The 20,242-nt window shown below is 50.0% G+C and overlaps 1 protein-coding gene and 1 long non-coding RNA gene across 15 annotated transcripts in view; one reads left to right on the top strand and one right to left on the bottom strand.

The window, feature by feature from the left end:
• The window catches only part of LOC112642495 (BEN domain-containing protein 5), a 1,368,880-nt gene that overhangs the window by 23,333 nt on the left and 1,325,305 nt on the right, over nt 1-20,242 (bottom strand). The gene's annotated exons all lie outside the window — the stretch shown is intronic.
• On the top strand, nt 12,431-17,276 carry LOC112642502 (uncharacterized). The gene is made up of 3 exons (XR_003125282.2): nt 12,431-12,584; nt 13,248-13,403; nt 17,040-17,276. It is a non-coding gene; the product is annotated as an uncharacterized LOC112642502 (long non-coding RNA).

Below are 20,242 nucleotides of genomic sequence, written 5' to 3'. Positions count from 1 at the left end.
CCCCCCCCCCCCGCTTCTGTGTAGGCTCCAAGCCCAGGGCGGGGCTGGAACTCACGACCCTGCAATCTAGACCTGAGTTGAGATCAAGAGGGGGAGCCCCCCAGGGCTCCAGCTCCCTCCTAGAAGGCTGCGTGCGGGGCCCAGCCCTGGAGCCCAAGACAAGCTCCTGCCTCAAGAGCCGTGGCAATCCCATCTACAGAGGCCTCATCTCCACATAGGCGACACTGATGGGATCCAGGGGTTAGGATCTAGACATGTTTGGGGTCATTACCCAGCCTCCGGCGTGCGTCCACAACTCCTCCGGGTGCCGAAGGGCGGGGGATGAAGGTGCGCCCACGGGTGGGCAGTGCAGCTCTGGCTGGGTGCTGGGCACCTTGCAGGGTGCTCAACCCCCACCTCCCCCACCTGACCCCCAGGGCCTTCTGCACAGCAGCAGGTGCGTTCACCGGATTTGGATCCAGACATGTCCAACCCCAGTCTTTTTTTTACTGACATAATTTGCTGCCTCTCAGGGGCAGGAGATACCCGTACAGGGCCGCATGCTGCTTATTTTGCCTCCTAAACGTGTTGTGGATGTGGCCTTCCTCCTCTCGCTCTACCATCCATCCCCTTACTTCAGATCCTCTCTCTTATCTGAACTATTGCTTCAGCCTAATTGGCCTTCTTGACTTCAGTTTCCCTCCTTTTGCACTGAGAGCGATGTTCTCATAATTGCTAACCTTGTCGCTTCCTGACTTAAAACCTTACACCGATTCTCTGTCACCTGTAGGGTAAGATCTAAACTTTTAAATGTGGCATTCAGGGCCTTGCATAAGCTAGTCTAAGCCTGTCCCCTGACACTGCACCCCATCCTGCATCTGTTTAGATGTGGGGTTTAGAGTCCCAAAAGCATGGATTTTTTTTTTTTTAAAAGCATGGATTTTAATATTGGCTCCTACACGTTTAGGGCAAGCTGCGTTAACATCTCTGTGCCTCAGTTTTCGCATCTGCTACCTATCTCAAAGGACTCTCGTGTGGATCAGAAATCATGGATCCTGAGCCCCTAGCACAGTGCAGGCAGGTGGTAACTCTCTATTATTATTATTACTGTGTATGAATCTGTCGTTTCCAACAAAGCACGAGCTCCTCAAGGACAATGGTGTGTCACATTCAGATTTCTTTCCAGAGCCATTTAACACACGTTAGGTCTATCACAGAAGCAAGAAAAAGACAATGAACCAAAAAACAGGATAAAGTGGGAGAGAGAAAAAGAGGGACAGAGAGACGCACAGAGAGAGAGAGTGAGAGATGGAGAAATTGTTTTTAGAATTATCTGGATTTTCAGGGGTAAGGTCTTGCAGGTTTCCTACAGTTTTCTCTGTAAAATTGGCTAGAGGGTGAGCTGAAATGGTCTCTAGTTCTGATCTGGTCCTCACTCTCTCTCTGCCCCATCCTAGGAGAAGAGGCTACCGTTTCTGGCCACCCAGGTCAGAGCAGGCCTTCTCAGGCCTGAGGCAGTACCCATCACTCTGACTGGGTATCTGGAAGAGAAATCAAGCTGGAAGCTGGCTGGGCTAGAACGGATGCAGATCCGACCTTAGGAATAATGTGCCTGAGTCTGGACAGGATGGCCTTGGGGGACTTTTGAACTTCAGACCACGCTGGGCAGGTTGTCATTTATTATTTGTTATTCATTCAACAGATGCTTATCAAGCACCTCCTATGTGTTGAGCCAGGTAATAGGTTTATAGGCTACACTGGGGGGCTAAACACAACAGGCATGGTCCTGCCTTAAGCTGCTCCCGGTCCAGGCACTATAGACATTAGGGCTGGATGACTGTGTAAGGAGAAGAATGGCTCCTCCTCTGCTAAGATGGGCCTAGAAGCAACTACAAACAGAATGGTGGGCCATTCAGCGGCTGAGAATCGCAGGCCAGTCTTTAGGCTGGAAAGCAAAAGTAATAATTGAAACTAGCTTAGAATTGAAGAGGCTCACTAAAGGGACAGGATATGGTCTTTAAAAGAAGGCCACTCCGGGAATCCCTGGGTGGCTTAGCGGTTTAGTGCTCGCCTTTGGCCCAGGCCGTGATCCTGGAGACCTGGGATCGAGTCCCACATCAGGCTCCCTGCAAGGAGCCTGCTTCTTCCTCTGCCTGTGTCTCTGCCTCTCTCTCAAACTGTGTCTCTCATGAATAAATAAATAAAATCTTTAAAAAAAAAAAAAAAAAAAAGAAGGCCACTCCCTTGTTCCTTGTGTCTTCATTCTGATTTGGCCCGGAATTTGAAGCACTTACATGGATTAATAAAATGAGCAATATCTTGGGAGTCAAGAGACCCATATTTGAATGTCAGCTTTTACCAAACTGCCGGACGACCTGGGCTAAGTCACTCACCCCGCCCCGGGCTTCCTTGTCCCCATTTGTATCATCAGGAGGAGTTGGGCTTCTTCCACGGTTTCACCAAGGGATGGCTACACTATAGTCAAACTCCACTATAACACCTTATTCTCGGCTACCTCCTTACATTTAATCCTCATTTGGGGACATTTTTGTTCCATCTTAAGCAAAATAGAAATGATCCCATCCCTTAAATTCTACTCTTTAGGGCTCCACTGGCTCTAACATTTTATGATTTTCTTTCCTGCCCTTGTGTTATTTTGAACTTGAAATAACAAGTTGTTGTCTTGAACTTGAAACTCAGGGGGTAGAACTTATGTTTAGGATCATTTACTATCTTTCAGGCACTGTGCTATTTATTATGCACAAAAAGGGCAGATTTTATTATTCCCATGTTCCAGGTTAGTAAACCGAGGTTCAGAGAAGTCCCGTGTCTAACATTGCTCAACTAACAGTTGAAGGTTAAGACTCAAACTCAGGTCTGTCCAACTGCAAGGCCTGAGGTTACTGGGAATTATGATCATGCTATAATTATTATCTTAACTGTCTTAAAATGACTGTGTTCCTTTTTTTAAAAATAAATTTTATGTATTTATTCATGAGAGACACAGAGAGAGAGAGAGGCAGAGACACAGGCAGAGGGAGAAGCAGGCTCCACGCAGGGAGCCTGATGTGGGACTCGATCCTAGGTCTCCAGGATCATGCCCTGGGCTGAAGGCGGCGCTAAACCGCTGAGCCACCGGGGCTGCCCCGACTGTGTTCCTTTATTCAATATTTATTCCCTGCTGTGTCAGGCTCTGGGCCAGATGCTACGGACTTGGAGATGAAAAGTCAACCTCTGTCCTGAGCAGCCCTCACAGAAGACAGGTAGATAAAAACTGCAGTGCAGGGCAATGACTACTATGGCAGAGGGAAGCAGGGGCACAGAAAATAAGTTTTGACATTGGAGGGACCCCAGAGGACTTCTTAGAGGAGGTAACACCTGCGCCAAACAGGGTGGGGTCTTTTATTTGAGATAAATGTGCTTTAAGTAATTGCAGTCAACAAATAATTAAGAATTTCCTATGTACTAGGTATTTTTCTAGATGCTGAGATACACCTTGCTCATGGAGCTCACATCCCAGTAGGGGAGACAATGAACAAACACATGGAGGATGAGGTTGGAATCTGAGGGACTTGACCAAAGTCAAGAGTAGGAGCTGACCAGGCACAGAGGGGATGATGGCGTTCGTGGAAAGGGATCCCTGGCCAGAGGCAGAGGCATGTGCAAGCTGAGGCATGCTGATCCCCTCAAAGGTGGGAAGACATTTGGCGTGGCTGGAATACCTTCTACAAGACGAAGAAGGAAGCAAGAGAAATACACAAAGACAGGTCATGAGCGCCTCGTGTGAGGTAATGAACGTGAACTTTATGCCGCAGGTGATAAGGAGGCATGGCAAGGTTGTAAGGGAGGCAGAGAGAACGTTAGATTTGGCTTCATCGTGATCATTCCTGTGGCCCTGGTAGAGGATGGTTTGGAAGGGACCAGGACTGGAGGCAGGGAGGACAGCTCTAGTCTAGGGAGGATGGGGAAGGCCTGCGCTGGGACACTAAGAGTGGGGCAAGAAGGAGGAGACAGAACTAGAAATACTGGTCGTGTGAAATGGACGCGAGCCGGGGGGCTGGATGCAGGGTTCTGGCCGCCTCAAGGGTAGACGTCAGGTTCCTGCGTTGGGGAGTAGGTGGCGGTGCCCGCAGTGATCCTGGATGTGAAGTCGGACTACGGCTCCCCTAGACTCCAGGGAGTTCTTTGTTCCCTGGAATCCCTCTATGGCACTCTCCTCAGTAGGAGGGTCGCCTAATTTTATTTTGCTGCACGTTTGTGTCACACGACTCCTATGGTTCCTACGACGAAGCTCCGCCGTGATGTCCAGTTACTGGCATTTCCTCGCATCTCGCGTTCTTTGGGAGACATGTCGGTTCCTTGTCAGGCACAGCTGAGGGGGGCCACTGACAGGATGGCTAAGGAGCTGGGCTTGAGCTCCCCATGAGACTGACACATATATCCAGTTTTTTTTTTAGGATAGGATATGTTTTCTTAGGAACTTTCCTATCCTCACTATTCCACACCGCTGTCTGCCTGTCGGCCCGTCTGCTTCCCTCCCTCCCTCTGGCCAACACTCATCAGATCTGTCCGGTGTCAGGATATAAAACATGCCTGTTCCACGTCTCGTTCGATCCTGCCCTATTCTAATAACAACGGGACAGCCGAGTCCTGCTGCGACCCGCGTTGTCGGGGATCCCTTGAGGGCGGGCTTCCTAGGCCCGCTGTGGGCCGCGCACTCTCCCTCTGCGGGGCCGGCCTTGGGCTTCCCGGCCTCCGGGAACGTCCGCCCCTTCTTCAGCCCCCAGCCCAGCTCCCGCTCCTTCAAGAAAGCCTCCGTGAGCCCCTGGACAAGTCAGGGGCTGCCGTCATACCCCTCCCAGCACCCCGGGGCCCCCGCATGGGCCTCTCCTGTCTGTAACCTCATGTGTCTCTGTGGTTTTGGTAAATAACCGCCTCTTCCACAAGGCCACCAAGTTCCGTGGTTGCAAAAACTGTGTCGCTTCATTCACCATGAGGTCCCCCGTGTCTGGCGGTGTACGGCACATTTGGTGCTCAGCTAATATTTTGCTGCTCATGGTAGGAAATCGGAGGGAAACCCGGTGTCTGAGGACTTCACTGGGAGGAGGAACGGAGGTCAGGTCCTGGAGACTGTGGGAAGAGAAATGCTGAGCTATGGGGGTTAGCGCAAGGCAGGGTGAGAGCAAGCGTCACCAACTTCAGCAGGTAAAGTGGACTTGTTCTTCCCCTGTCACTTCTAGGGAAGCAGGAAAAGTCCAGAATGAGGGTCCCTGGAAGAGGACTGTCTGATGAAGAGGAGAAGGAGACTCCAGCACCACGTGATTGATCATTTCCAAGGAGCCTACGTAAAGCCCAAGATGAAGAGATGGAAATGTTTCATGGAGAGAACTATGATCCTGGGGTCTAGGGGTCCTGTTCCTTCCACAGCTAGCTGGGTATAGGCAGAGGGTGAACCCCATTGAGAACTAGTGGCCTCCAGGGACATGTGCTCCTCTTAAGCCAAACCCTCTCAGAACATCGCCCCGGGAAGTCAGAGCAGGGAGCCTCGGGCCTGGGTCTGGAGGGGACCTGAAGGAGCAGGGCCTGGGAGCCAGTGGGCAGAGCTGCGTGTCCGACCTGCGCCGGCTGGGACCGGACCATTACACCCCGAATCTCCGCTCCTCTTTGCCTCTGTCTCTTCCCAGCTAGACTGTGAGCTCCTGGAGGGCAGGGCCTGCATCCTCCCCATCCTCGGTTCCCCACAGCTTAATAGGACTCCCCCGTTTTCCTACCTTGCTTGTGGGAAGAATAAATAAATGAATGGATATAAAACCGTAGGCTTTGGATGGATTCCAAATGGATTCCCGGGTGGCTCAGCGGTTTAGCACCTGCTTTCGGCCCAGGGCGTGATCCCGGGGTCCTGGGATCGAGTCCCACATCGAGCTCCCTGCCGGGAGCCTGCTTCTCCCTCTGCCTCTCTCTCTCTTTCTGTCTCTCTCTCATGAATAAATAAATAAAATCTTTAAATAAACAAAACAAAACAAAAACTGTAGGCAAGCAGCTCACCCTCTGATCCTAAATGTCCTTCTCTGTGAAGCGGGAATGACAATAGCTCCTAACTAGAGCACTGTGAGGATTGAATGACCTAATGAACACGAAACCACCGGGGAGGGACTCTTGCATAAAGTAGATGCTCAAAAATACTTTATCTTCTCTTTTGCCTTTAACCACATCTCCTGGCTTTAAGTACTCCCTGAAGTTTGCTGACCTTCACTTATTCTAGGTTGAACTTTACAGTGTATCAAAGAGCTAGAGGATCCTAAAACATCTCAGCAGGAGGGTACCAACAGCAGACATCTGTCTGGTTTTGTTTTCCTGCTCTTAATCGATTCCCCTTTCCCAACACCCCATTTTTCCATATTGAACCCCCAGTGTCAGTCCCTGTGGCTCAGAGGAACTGGCCCCAACCAGATGGTGCAGGAGGATAGAGTCGGGGCCTGTGAGAGAGGGAATCACCCGTAACCCTGAGAGGATGGGATGTCCACCAGGAGCTGCATTTTCCTCCCACTGGGGGAGAGCCTGCAGAGAACGGGGTCATCACTCAGGGAGCAGCTTGAGACCAAGTCCTGATGACACTGTCTCCAGATCCAGGCATGCTTAAAACCAGTGCTCCGTTAGACTTGACTTCAGACTTTAACTTTTTACTTAAGACTGTTCAAATTGGTTTTTCTATCACTGGCAACCCAAGAAATTCGAGTAAAAAGACCCTGGAGTTCACCTCGTCAAACCTCCTAATTTTACAGATGAAGAGATTTGCAAAATCACATGGTCAGTTTTTATACGCGACCAATTTTCCAAATCCATATATTGCCACACTTCCTTTACCCAGTACCGCCGACCAGAACAGGAACAGGCTGTCCTTCTCCCTGAATAGGGTCAGAGAACATTGACTTTGGTCACAGAACACCGAATCTTTCTCCAACAGAAAGAATTTCCTATTTCAAATCCTCGGGAGCCAGTTTTGTTTTGCGTTACAATGTTTTTATCCCCCGAGCAGCGAGCAGCGCTGCCGATGGCCGTCCTTTCCCTTCTACACAGCGTCATGGGCAGCAATTAATTCTGATCACAAAGAGACAGCAGGGACGGATGGAGCATTAATTGGACGGAGCAGTCAGCATCTCCCTTAGCCCACAGTGGGTACCTGCATGCGGGCATATGGGGGCAGGCTCACGCACTCACGCGTGCACACACACGCTCACTCCCACCCCCACCCCCCTACCCCAACCAACCAGGGCACAGGAGAGGGCCCAGCATAGCACGCTGGCTGGTCAGCATGGCGTAGTATTAAAAAATCAAGGACTGTGGAGTCACAAAGATTCCATCACCAACCAGTGGCTTAAAATTGGCCTCCTCATTTGTAAAACAAGGATGCACAGACCTACTTCAAAGTGGTTCAGAGAATTAAATAAGAATATTGTATGTAAAGTGCTTTTCACTGGTATGTAGCAGGAGCTCAGTGAGTGTTAGTTTTCTTTCCTTCCACATCAAACACCTTTTATAGCAGGTAGAGAATAAAGGCCAACGTGACCTGCAAGTTTAGATCGTTGGTTGCTCTGGACTGGGCCTAGCAAACTTGATAGTCTCCCCCAGACCTCCCCTTAATCCTATATCACTGCCCTCCCCCTCCTCCCCAACACACACACACACACACACACACACACACACACACAATTGCTACATGTGCATGCACATACAATACACTCCCTCCTGCCTCCTCCCCCTCCAGGATGGCAAACTCTGGGAGGGCGGCTCGGTATCCTTACTGCCCCTCACAGCCCCCAGCATACAGGAGGCACTACACGGACATTTGTTAAATAATTACTGACACAGCCTGTGCCTTTGCTCATGCTCTCTCTCCACCTTAGCCTCAGTCCAGTCATTCTTCAAGGCTTAGCATGGACCCCACCACATTCTTCACAAAATTTTTGAAATTGGTTCCTGGGAGCAACTCTCTTCTCCTTTGAACTCCATTCCTCTTTCATGATACCTGCAGTGTTCTCACTGTGATGTAAGGTATATGTGGTGTCCTTGCTTCCCTATCTCCTCAAGGTTCTTCTCTCCATCATTGAATCAACTCGAGCCAGTGGATGCCAGGCACCATGGATGCTGAGAGGCATCCAACTTGGTCTGTGTCTTGAGATGTTCAGGTTCAGACTAGTCCTTAAGCACAGCAACTGTGTCTGACTCATTTTTTTCTATCCCCCAGGCCTTGAGCCATGGTGATCCTTAAATATGTGATAATGGCAATGGGTGACCCAGGAGAGAACATTTGGGCCAGGACATCAGTGGGTCTTATGAGGATACCAAAGGCCAACGAACTTCCTAAGGTTGGGCCCGGATTCTGCTAGGCTTTCTGAGGGAAAGGGTTCAGTACTACCGAGAGAGATCTGGAGGTAATGAGCCATGTCCCTAGACCATGTCACACAGGATGCACTCAAATCCAAATCCCCGAATCAGCTGAGATCTGGTACCCAGGGATGTTGATTTAGCCGAAGCTCTGGCCTGGGGTCAGGCCCACTTTTGCCACCAGGTTTCACAGTGATGCTGAACAGGTCATTACCCCTTTTGGGTATCAGTTAAGCCACCTCAATTTTAGGCAGCCAACGATTGTGAATACCTACTATGTTCCTTGTCCTGGAGACACAGATATAAATCAGAAATGATTAGCTCCTTTCAGAGCTCACTGTCTAGCAGGAACTATGAAAAGGAACATCAAAGAGATGTTGTAACATCTCATATTGTATAGTTCTTTGTTTTTAAAATGTGAAGAAAGCTCCTCATTGCCTGTAGGATAAATTGTCAATCTCCTACACCCGGCACCTCTTGTGATGTGGCCCCCACCCACCTATGTAGTCTCTCCCCAATACTGATCCCATGCCCTGGCCACACTCTAGCACCAGGTACTCCCAATGCTCCATTGTCATTTGTGCCTTTGCCCGTGTGATGTCCTTGCAAAACTCTCTTCCTGTTAAATTTCTGATGATCCTTTAATACAAAGTCGAAGTATGAGGTATGCACAGAAGGAGCATCACATCTGTAAATTGGAAATGATTTTAAATATTATGGTTTTAAGAAAGCTTGCTTACTTCCTTCTTTCCTTCGATTTTCCTCCCTCCCTTCCTTCCTTCTTCCTTCTTCCTTCCTTCCTTCCTTCCTTCCTTCCTTCCTTCCTTCCTTCTTCTTTCCTTGCTTCCCTTAAAGGGGCAGTTTAGATTAGATTAGATAGATTCCAACACTTTTAAGATGCAGTAATCACTCATAATCTTTGTACTATGTCTTTGGAACTCATGATCAATCTGTCCAAGCTGTGCCCCTCATGGTGTTTGAAAACATCCCAAGGAGCAATTAACTAGATTGTAGGCTGTGGGCTTGGCTTCCCAAAGAAATTTCCTTCCATTGGTGAGTGAGATGGCAAGTCTACCACACCCAGCCTTTTCTTCTCTAGATTCCTGTTCCTGCCCTTGATTATAGTTTTCTCCCTTAAACAATGCTGTAAGAGATCATTTAGGTCTCTAATTCAGAGCAGTGAGTTCATCCACAGCTCTGGGCTTTCAGGCCCTTGTGGAATGTCTTCCTCTTTTCCTCTTGGTGAATGTTTAATCACCCTTGTAAACCTAGCTCAAAGTCTGTCCTGTTTAGGAAGTCTTCCCAGATTCCTCAAGACTGAATTTAGTTGCTTACTTGATCTGCTCTCTGTGTCCCCACAGAATCCTGGACCTACCTTTCCTTCAGCTTTAATCACACTGTTTTATAATCCAAACCAGATTAAGAGACAGGTTAGGCATTTGAGGTACCAGGCATGTGTGAGAGGATGCTAAAACATCAATGAAAATATAGCAAGTTGAAGAAAATTATGTTGATCAGAACTGTTCACAAATATGTAGTTGGAGGAAAATCTGAGATCCATGGGTGAGGTAACTTTTGCTCAAATCATCAAGCTGGAAAATGGTCCAACTGGAATTTGAATCTGACTCCAAAATCAGTGCTTGTATTGGTTATTCACTCAATCATATGTGTTAGATGCTGACTGTGTGTCAGGCACTGTGTTCGGCATCGGGATGCAAAATTTCAAACAGGGCAGATAATGGCAGAGCAGAGTCAAATTCCTTATGCTGGTCTCTGAACTCATGATCTGAGACCCTTCTGTCCCGCTGCGTGATTTCACCACTAGGAAGCTCCATAGCCAGCTTCTCAGCCTCTCCCTCTCCCCAGGAGCACACAAGGCACTTCCTCAGAACCAGCCCTTCCCCTGCCCCAAAATCTTTGGCTGTGCCCACTGTGGAAAGAAAGCCAAGGCTGCTGCCAAATTCATTAATAATTTTGGCTTTCTGGAGGAAGGAATTGGATTGCTTTGCTCTTCAAATATCAAAACATCCAATTAACACAGCTAATTAGCATCACTAGCAGCAGTCAAAAGAATGGCAATTTAGATGCAGGATTTCAAAGGTTTCCTAGTTGTAGGCCAAGGCAACCCATCACTTGCTAATGACAAGAGTTCCTTGCTTAGGCAATTCTATAGCAGCCATCAATTAGCCTAGCCACCGGGCAGAGACTGGCCCCATCCCTGGGTCATTTGTCTAATCAGAACTGGGGATAGAGAGAAAGAGAATTGGGGAAGAGGAGAGAGAGGGAGGGAAAAAAAATGAGCTAGGAAAAAAGGGAAGCACAGAGAGGGAGAGATACTGAGAGAAGCAACACACAAAGACATAGAAATTCTCAGAGATAAAGAGAGACAGACACTGTGTGTGTGAGAGAGACAAACAAGAAGTCTTATAAATAGGGATCATATAGGCACAGAGAAACAGAAATAAGCTTCTTAAATATAGAAAAGATATGACAAAAAACTTCTGGCCACCAGTAGCTTTGGGAAAGTGGCTGATCTCTGGGCTCTAAAACCAGGCTGACCTGTGCTGTGAGAGCAAATGAGAAGTTGGCAAAGTTCGGCTGCTATGGTGAGGCCCGAGAGATGAGAGATGGGAAGACCCCACCCAAGCTCTTCTCGTCCCGCCACCCCCACCATGCCCCACCTCACACTGAAGATTGGCTTTTCACGAGATTGGCTTCTGTTTGGAAGGTGGGGTATGAGGTCAGCGTTCCTCCATTTCTGGGCTTTCTCCTGGAAACCTCATGGGCTCGACAGCCAGGCCTGTGATCAATCGGAAGCACTGCTGTCTCCCTCCAGGAAGGAAACCAGTGGATCTCTCACTGAGTTCACCCCAGTCCTGACTTTCAAGTCCTTCTTCCTCTCTACTGCACCACCTCTGCCCTGGTTCAGGCCTTATGGTCACGCTTCTAGATGGTCTCAATGGCCTCTGGTCTCTCCTTGCTGCTGTCCGGGCCATTCTTGTCACTGTTGCCAGAGTGATATTTCTAGGACATGGGTAGGACTGTGTTTCTCTCTGACTGAAACTTCTTTTGAATGGTTTCCATACTTTCTCTAGGTCAAGCCCTAGCCCGTTAAACACAGTATTCAAGGCTCCTTCTGGGCGCTGGCTCCTGCCATCTCCTTGTAGCCTCTCCTGACCCACCTCTCTCACCCCCGCTACACTCACACTCCAACTGCTGGAGATGACGTGGGAGGCTGGAGACTCCACCCTGCCTTTACCTCTCGGCTCTGTCTCATCCTCTCTGGGCACCGCAATGTCTATCTGATCCTTGCTCCTGCTCTTACCTTTCTAACTCTTTGTTCACACACATCTGCTGCCTATAAATGTGTTCTTTTTACCGCCTCACCTCTTACCTGTCAGGTAAGAAATATGTGCAACGACAGCTGTGAAACAATAGGATCAGTGGCAAATTGGACAGCAAATGCCACACTCAAAACCCCTCAAACTCAACATTCAATCAACCAACCAACCAACTTACCAGCCAGCAAACATTCTTCTGGCCAAACCCACCATCTGCAGAAAAAAATCAGCCGTGGGCCACCAGTTGGTGAGGCCCCATCTGTAACCTAGACTGGGAGCTTAGCTCGCCCCCTCAGCCCTCCACGCTCAGACTCCACTTCCATCTCTGGCCACCTCCTTGCCTTGGGTTTCCTTGTGCGCGGGGCTATTTGAACAGCCTGCGCTGCCTCCTTCCTTTGGGGCCCTGCAGAGGTGTTAACTGTGTGTAAATAGTTGCAAAAAAAACACTCACATTTACAGTGATGAGGCCAATCCAAGCATCCGCCTGGCCCAGGCAGGATGTTATTAATCAGCATTTTAATGAAGCCTAATTACAGCAGATGATGCCTCCCACCAGGTAAGACAATGGTTACAGATGGGAGCAAACCAGGAAATCGCTGCCCTCTCCTGGGTTCACCCCACCCTAGCATGGAGGGTTAACTGGGAAGGGCTGGCCTGCTTGTAGGGACGAGAGTCCAGCAGAGGGCCCTGCGAGCAGTGACTCCTCTCCCAGTGCCAACAGAAACAGTCTGGACAGTGGGTGGAGCTGGGCCTCTAGCTCGGGATGGCTTCTGGCAAGTGATCATCGATCGTCTCTCTGAGGTCTCTCTGGCTGGCATTCTGTTTTCCCAGATATGGCTACGTGTCCGTTTCCAGCACCTGTTCCTGAGTCAGGCCTTGGTAAGGCATGGGAGTCTTCCAAAAATGACCTTTGTTTCCTCAACTCTTGGTTTTTTTCTCTTTGCCCCTCCATTTATTCCTCTTTTCTCCTTACGACGCTGGAGCGTCGAGGGCCCCTCCCAAGGCCACAGCCCAGCGCGGTTCAGTGGCTCAGAGCCCTGGCTGTGGAGTCACACGGTGAGAATCCAGACTCTGAGGCCAGATGGACTCAGCTGTGTGACCTGGACAGGTACTTTCAATGACCTCATCGGTCTAATGAGAGCAGTAACCAGTCCTATCTTCTCCACATGGTTCTTTAGGGAAACACCTAGGGCAATGCCTGCTGCCTAACCCAGTCTGTTTCTTAATTCTTTGTCTTCCCTGAGAAGTCAGTAGGTGGGAGAAACACTTGGCCCCTGCCAGTTGTTTCTCTAGTACTTGGGGAATGAAGTAGGGACCCTGCAGTGCTCCCAAAATCATACTGAGAGGAAGGGCCCACTAGTCCAGGGTAAACTAAGCTGACTCCCCTTCTCTACCTCCTCCCATATACACCATCTGTTCTCCTATTAATAGTCAATTCCTCATGCTATTTTCTTGCCCAAGAACCTTCTCTGGCTCCCCATTGCCTATAAGCTAAAACATCAAATTAGTACTATGGCACTCAAGGCTATTATCTGGTTCTAGAAGATTTTGCCGGCTTTACTTCCTGGGCCTCCCTTGTATGAACTCGCCATTCCAGATGGGACAGTTCCTTAACATGCTGGGTTCCTATACCACTGAGGCTTGCTTTACTCATGAGGATCCACTCTCCAGAGGCCTTCTCTGCATCACCACCAGACTGTAAGTTCCTCCATCAGACTGTGATAGTGGATGCTATTTTGTTTTATTTCATTTTAAATCTCAGTATTAGGGGCACCCGGGAGGCTCAGTCAGTTAAGTGTCTGCCTTTGACTCCGTTCAAGATCCCTGGGTCCTGGGATTGAGCCCCACATAGGCTCCCTGCTTGGCAGGAAGCCTGCTTCTCCCTCTTTCCCCCCCCCCGCTCATGCTCTCTCTCTCTTTCTCTCTCAAAATGAATTAAAAAAAATCTAAATCTCAGTATTAACGGAGCTAGGCACAATGAAGACTCTCAATAAAATGTGTTAAATTGGACTACATGCCACCCCTTCAAATTCTTTGTTTTTAGAGTCAATAGCTCCCCGTGTGTACTGTGCTGTAGTCCGGGCCAAGATCTGAACCAACAGACCTGGGGGCAAGGTCGAGCTCTGCCACTGTGACCACCTATCCTACATATCAGCTTGGCTGGGACATGATGACCACTTAAGTGGTCTAAACATGATTCCAGATGTTTCTGTGAAGGATCTGGAATTTTGAAAGAGATTACCACTTAACTTGGTGAACTTTGAGTGAAGCAGATTATTCTCCATAATGTTGGTGGGCTTCATCCAATCAACTGGAGGCCTGAGTAGAACAAGAGACTGCCCTCTCTTGAGCAAGAGTGAATTCTGCAGCAGACAGCCTTCAGGTCTGAACGGTTTTTTTGTTTTGTTTTGTTTTTAAAGATTTTATTTGTTTATTCATGAGAGATACACACAGAGAGAAACAGAGACCCAGGCAAAGGGAGAAGCAGGCTCCACGCAGGGAGCCGGATGCGGGACTTGATCCCAGGACCCCAGCATCACACCCTGAGCCGTAAGGCAGACACCTAACCACTGAGTAACCCAGGTGTCCAGGTCTGAACTGTTAAGTCTGCTCTTCCCTGGGTCTCCAGCCTGCTGGCCTACCCTGCAGATTTTGGACTTGCCAGCCTCCATAAGCACCCCAGCCAATTCCTTAAAATAAATCCTTCTCTCTCTATAAATCCTATTGGTTCTGTTTCTCTGGAGAAGCCTGACTTATACAACCACGTTGTGCATTTCTGTCAGGCAATTTGACCTCACTGAGCCTTTGTTTTCTAAGCTGTAAAATGAGGATAATTGTTCCTCCTTCACAGAACTGCTGTGATGATTTGTTGTGACCCTGTATATGTGAAAGCCCTGGAAACCGTGAGCACCTTACTAAATCTTATTAGGAGACTCACCACTTCCAGGAAGGTGTCCCCACCTGTTCCAGCCCTCCTTACACGCAGACATTCCTGTGCTCTGAGAGCAGTCTGGGCCCATACCACGCTGACTAAGTCCTTTCTTTTACCATCTAAGTGCATGTGAGGCCCGGCACTGGAGGGAGACAGAACGCGTGGGGACAGGGACCCAGTGGAGGCTTGTCTGGGGCAGCTCTCAAAGCTAAAGCAGAGGCTGCTATAAAGGATTCAGACATGATGCTGCAGTCGGTTGGGTTCTGAATTTAAATGCAGCCCATTGCTCTTTGTCTTGACAAGGTAATAAAAAAATCCTCCGATGGTATATTATGGATGCAAAGGTGCAATACTGGCTTTCTGCTCTCTGCTCACCGTCTGAAGGAAGGAAGACATGTCTGGGGCCTAAAGGGGACAGACCTCGTTGGGAGGGAAACAGCAGATAGTGCATCCTCAGCAGCACAGGCAGGGCCTGGACCCCTCATGCTAAGCCAGTGCTTCTCGATCTTTCATGCTGAGGCTCACAGAGAAGATGCTATTTGTTTGCACAGTGAAGGGGGAAGGGAGGGGCTGCTTTCTGCTGGAGGTTACTGGGCCCAGTGCCTTCCACTCCAGCCTTGAGCGGCTGTGCACAGGCTGAGGTATCAGTACCTTCTGGGGGGTAGGAATCTCTGTGATACGCTTCCCCCCTCAGCTGGGAGCACGGAAGATGCTCCGGTCCTCGTGGCACACACCTCATGGAATCCTCGGCTGGGAAGTCGTATTTGGCCCCTCACGCTCCACTGGGGCTTGTGGTTGCTAGCTCTCTTGGTGGGTCGAGAATCCTGACAATCTGATCATGATCACTCAGAATGACCAGCACGTACCTTCCACAGTAGGGCACCCAAAGCCAGGCCCTCACACTCTGTGCAGTCCCATCTCTAAGCACTCCCTCCCCTAATGATTTTATCTATTTTTCATTCTTTGTCTCCCAGGTATGCATGTGACGGGTTTGACTGATCCAGGATAAACTTGGCCAGAAGGGAGGGCTCCAGGCTGCGTTGGCTGCAGGCTGGTTCCCAGTGTGCATCCTAGGGCTGGGCTGAGGTGCCGGTGTCTCTCCTGGCGGCTGGCTGCAATAGCCAGGGTCAAGCCCAACTGCGTGGGCGTGTGGAAGACCTCTGTCCAAGTCAGTTTTGTTAGCGTCACCTTCACCAAGGCGAGTCACCCAGATACACCCAACATCAGTGAGGGGAGAAAGAATATTCCATCTGCTGTCATTCCCAGCATTGAAGCTCTAGACTTTTCTAGCTCCTCACCCAGCATTTGTGTCATGTCATGTCTCTGGGCTTTGGTCTAGAATGTCTGTTAATTGTAACATCTGCACGTCAACTTTTCCATCAGATTGTACCTTGGAATGCAGGGGCCTCACTTGGTCCGTTTCTATGTCCCCAGCCTCCCAGTATGGGACCTGACACAGAAGGAGTGCTCAGAAACTCCTTGTTAAACAATGAGTAAATAATTGAATAAATGAATGGCCAATGTCTGGGCCCTTTGGGTTTGTATATGCTCACTTGCCTCCCTGCCTGGACCCATTGGGATATAGTTCAAAGCCTTGTGTCTAGGTTCCAGTAGATCTAAGACACACTGAAAAGGGTCAAATACCCTTAACTCATCATCTGTACTTATAGTTGCAATTTGAGTTCATACCATACCTAGGACATCAGAGATTCCTTAGTTCAACTGCCCCCTTGGGTGCAGAAGCAATGTCTATTCATCTTTGATCTCCAGGGCCCAACACGGGACCTGTTACAGAGCGGGTGCTTGGTAAGTATTTGTTTTTCCATCAATCCCTCTAACACTTCTATAAATATGAAAATGAAAGCCCAGAGAGGGAACATGAAGTTCCTGGGTCACACAGGAAGTTTCTGGATGTCTGGATTCCAGCCTGGCTCCCCTGATTCCCAGGAGGTCAGAACCCAATGGATAGAATCTGGCCAAACCCACCATCTGCAGAAGAGAATCATCCATGGGCCACCAGTTGGTGAGGCTCCTCCGGTTTCTTAACACAGACCTAAGGTTATATGAAGTAGGACTTTACTTATTCCAAATTTGTCTCAGATCATTGACAGATCCAACTTTAAAGCCACGAAGGCAAAAGGCAATTGCTATGGCTGCAGCAGAGCTGGCTTTGGAGGCTGAGAGACCTGACTTGGGGAATTAGCAGAAGCACTTGCTGACTACATGACCTTGCATAAATTCCCTGCTTGCTCTGAGCACCAGTCTCCTCCCCCTACTTCCTGCACCAAGGGGACCACAATGCCTACCTTTCAGGGTTGTAGTAGAGACCTCTGCTAATGTGCATTTACCTAGAACATATTAATCATCGGTGGCCACTCACTTACAATGACTTTGTGTTTCAGACTGTGCTTCAGAGCTGGCCCGCAAGCACCAGCCGTCACCTCTGGAGATGGTTTGCCCTTACAAAGACTCCCAGTCTCGATGCCCTGCCACCCTGGTATTTTAACATTCACAGTGCCACCGCTTGCTGTGAACAGCCACTGACCATAAAGTTTGACATTTTGAAGATTAAAGTGCTTTGAATTAGTCATGCACATGTGATGTCATTGTTCCTTCTTGTCCTGCTCTGGAATCTAAAAATGACTTTCAGCAGAGCCCAGTAACTTTCCCTCAACAATTACTCTCCAGCGCGGAGGTATGCAAGGAGTTTAGGCCAAGTGAAAACTCTCCATCACTCAGAAGAGAGCCAGACCAGAGGAGAGACAGCATGAGTCAGCATCCTTGGAGAGAGGGTCTGCTGTGCCAGGCGTGGTGCTGTGCTGCCTCTCTGAGGAGCAGAGGGGGCTGGAGGGCTGGGGAGGAGTGGGGAGGGGTGACGGGACAGGCCAAATCTCCAGCAGTCGGGCTAGGAGCACAGGAGCAGGGCATGTGCTATGGGAAGTCAAGGCTCGAGGTCAGAGGCTGGCTCTGCCCTGCACAAGCTGTGTGACCCCAGGTGAGTTAATACCTTGAGCCAACAATTTCTCACTTGCAAGACAGGAAGGATAGCTCCTTCATAGGGTTGCTGTGAGAACTGAATAAGCTAATAAAATACTTAGCGCAATGCCTACCACGTGGTAGGCAAACTGTAGATGTTTTCCTTCATTGAAGAGCTTTCCAACTTTCTAAGACTCAGCTATCTCCTCATGCTTTACCCTCTGTGCGTTCCCAGAATCCCAGAGACACCCACTTGCACAAATTAATACTGAAATGCTTGGCCGAAGGCAAGGGAGTTTGGGATTTTCCAGTCTGCCCTCACTGCAAACAAGTAGGGGCAGACTCAAGCCACAGTTTTCTTGTGAGAGAACTCAAAGGAAGAATCTCTTTTGCCTTAAGACTAGTCTTCTGATTTTAGGGGTGGTGTGGATGATCTCCACCCAGACAGCAGACTCTCCATCTGAGTAGATTCTCCATCTACGCAGCAGACCCCTGATCTACTGGGATCACCGTAAAGGATCACACAGAATTGTTACGTGTGATAATAGCTTCCATCTCTTACTAGGAACCAGTCAGGGTGTTCAGTACTTACATACATTTGCATTTAACCTCACACAAACCGTGGGGAGTTGGTGGTTTATCTCTTTTCTCCAGGTGAGGATCTGAGGTCCCTAGAGGTGAAGGAACTTGCCCAAAGTTACACACGGCTCAGAAATGCCATAGTGAGGATTTGAAGTCAGCTGTGCATGATAGCAGAGAATGTGGGCTCCTAAGGCCCGAACCACTCCAGCTCGAATGCCTACAGTCCTGGCCCTTGCCCAAGTCTGGGCCTGTTGGCTGGCTTCCCCATAACTGGATTGAGGGACCCTCCATTCCCCAAGGCTGGTGTGGAGGATGCAGCCTGTGTTAGTGGAGCCAGCTGGACCTCAGACAGTGGCGGGCTTGGAACATATTTCGGGACTGTGCCCTTGGCCTTCCTTAGGCAGCACCCCAATCTATGGTACTTTATCGTGGCAGGTGCCTCGGTTGCAAAGAGCACAAATGGTAAAGAAATAAGCAAGCCAGTTGGCAGAGCTAGCCCGTGGACGCACACACCAGGACGTCGTGTGAGGCCTGGGAGGTGGCTCCTTCCTCACTACAGGCCTTCCCCATAGGAGGCACTGGGAAGAGAGACTCTCCGCTTGACATTCTTCCACCTTCCCGTGTCCCTAGCTCCGTTCACATGCCCCGGTCACGCACTTGGTCAAGAGGGGAGGCAGGAGGCAGGAGACAGAAACAGTGATCCCTGAAAGACAGCTTTTTCAAGGTGAAGGTCAAATCCCCATTTTTCTGAAAAGCTCAATAAATGGTATTCAAATTTGAATCTGAATGGAGTTCCGAGGAGAAGGGAACAAGGAGGGAGAGAGGGGACAGAGGCCTGGAGAAGCCAAGACAGGACGAACAGGAAGGACTGGCTGCGAGTGGGGCTGCTGGCAGCCCGGAGGGGGGTTGGGGGGTTCGCGGCCCGCCCTGCTCAGCCACTGGCTCAGCCCTGCGCACCTGCTCAAGATCCTGTGAGCTGAAAACACTGGACTGGGATGTGGCTTTGCGTGCCGAGCATTTCCACTATTTGCCACTGTTGGCCTTAAGAGAGGAAGGGAGCTAAGCAGGAAGACGGAGAGAGAAGGGAAAAGCAAGAGAGAGGAGAGGAGGGGCTGGAGGGGGAGGCAGGAAGGGGGTGTCCCGGACTGTGTCTGTGCCTGCCTGAGAGTCAGAGAGACAGATGAAAAGACGAAGAGGAAAAAAAAGAAAAAAAAAAAAGGAGGCTGTGAGACAGGGAAGAAGGAAATGAGTCGAGAGGAGGGATGTCCATGTGGGAGAGAAACTGGGGACTGGGGGAGTGAAAGGATGTGCTGCTCGTCCCAACCCAGGTCCCCAGAGCTCCAATCGCAGCCCAGACAAAGGACTTGGTGGCCTCCCAGTCCTTGCGGGGAGGAAGCTAGACTCTCCCAGGCCGCCATGCACCCTGGGGGCCAGGAGAGGGCACTTGAACCTCATGCAACAGCGGCAGAGCTGCAGCTGGTGGGCCGCGGGGCAGGCTGCAAGGGGCAGAGAGCCGGGAGGAGGGCCGCCTCTGGCTCAGGCCTCAGGCCCTGGGTGACCGGCACTGGCACCTGCACCTGCACCTGCACCTGCACCTGCACCTGTCCCGCGGAGCCAGGACCCGTGCACATGCCCCTGGACACGGGGCGGCATGAATTGGTTTGGGTCTCCCCGGCTGCCCCCACACCAGCCGGGCACCTGCTTCCTGCCTTCCCCCTGCCCGACCCTATCCCAGATTTCTGTCCTGTGGAGCAGCACGCCTCCAGCTTCCCCCACCGCCTCCCTCTTCCCGCCCACCCAGAATCACCCCTTCCATGAGTACACGCAGACTCATCTCCAAAACCAGGCCGTGTACACTCTGCCATTTGATCGACGCAGCCATCCGCAAAGGTGGGCACAGCAGGGAGAACGGGAAACTGAGGCACAGAGACGGAATGTCAATGCTGTGCCATCACACGGAAACAAATAAAAATCACTGTACTTTCCAGCCCTTATGGCCCATGATGAGAACCCAAGTGTGTTAACTGTTTACTGTGACAGGTCTCTT

Source organism: Canis lupus, chromosome 15 (genome assembly GCF_003254725.2).
Source record: "Canis lupus dingo isolate Sandy chromosome 15, ASM325472v2, whole genome shotgun sequence".
NCBI lineage: Eukaryota > Metazoa > Chordata > Mammalia > Carnivora > Canidae > Canis > Canis lupus.
Note: the sequence above shows the minus strand (reverse complement) of the source record. Positions and strands in the feature narration are given on the sequence as shown.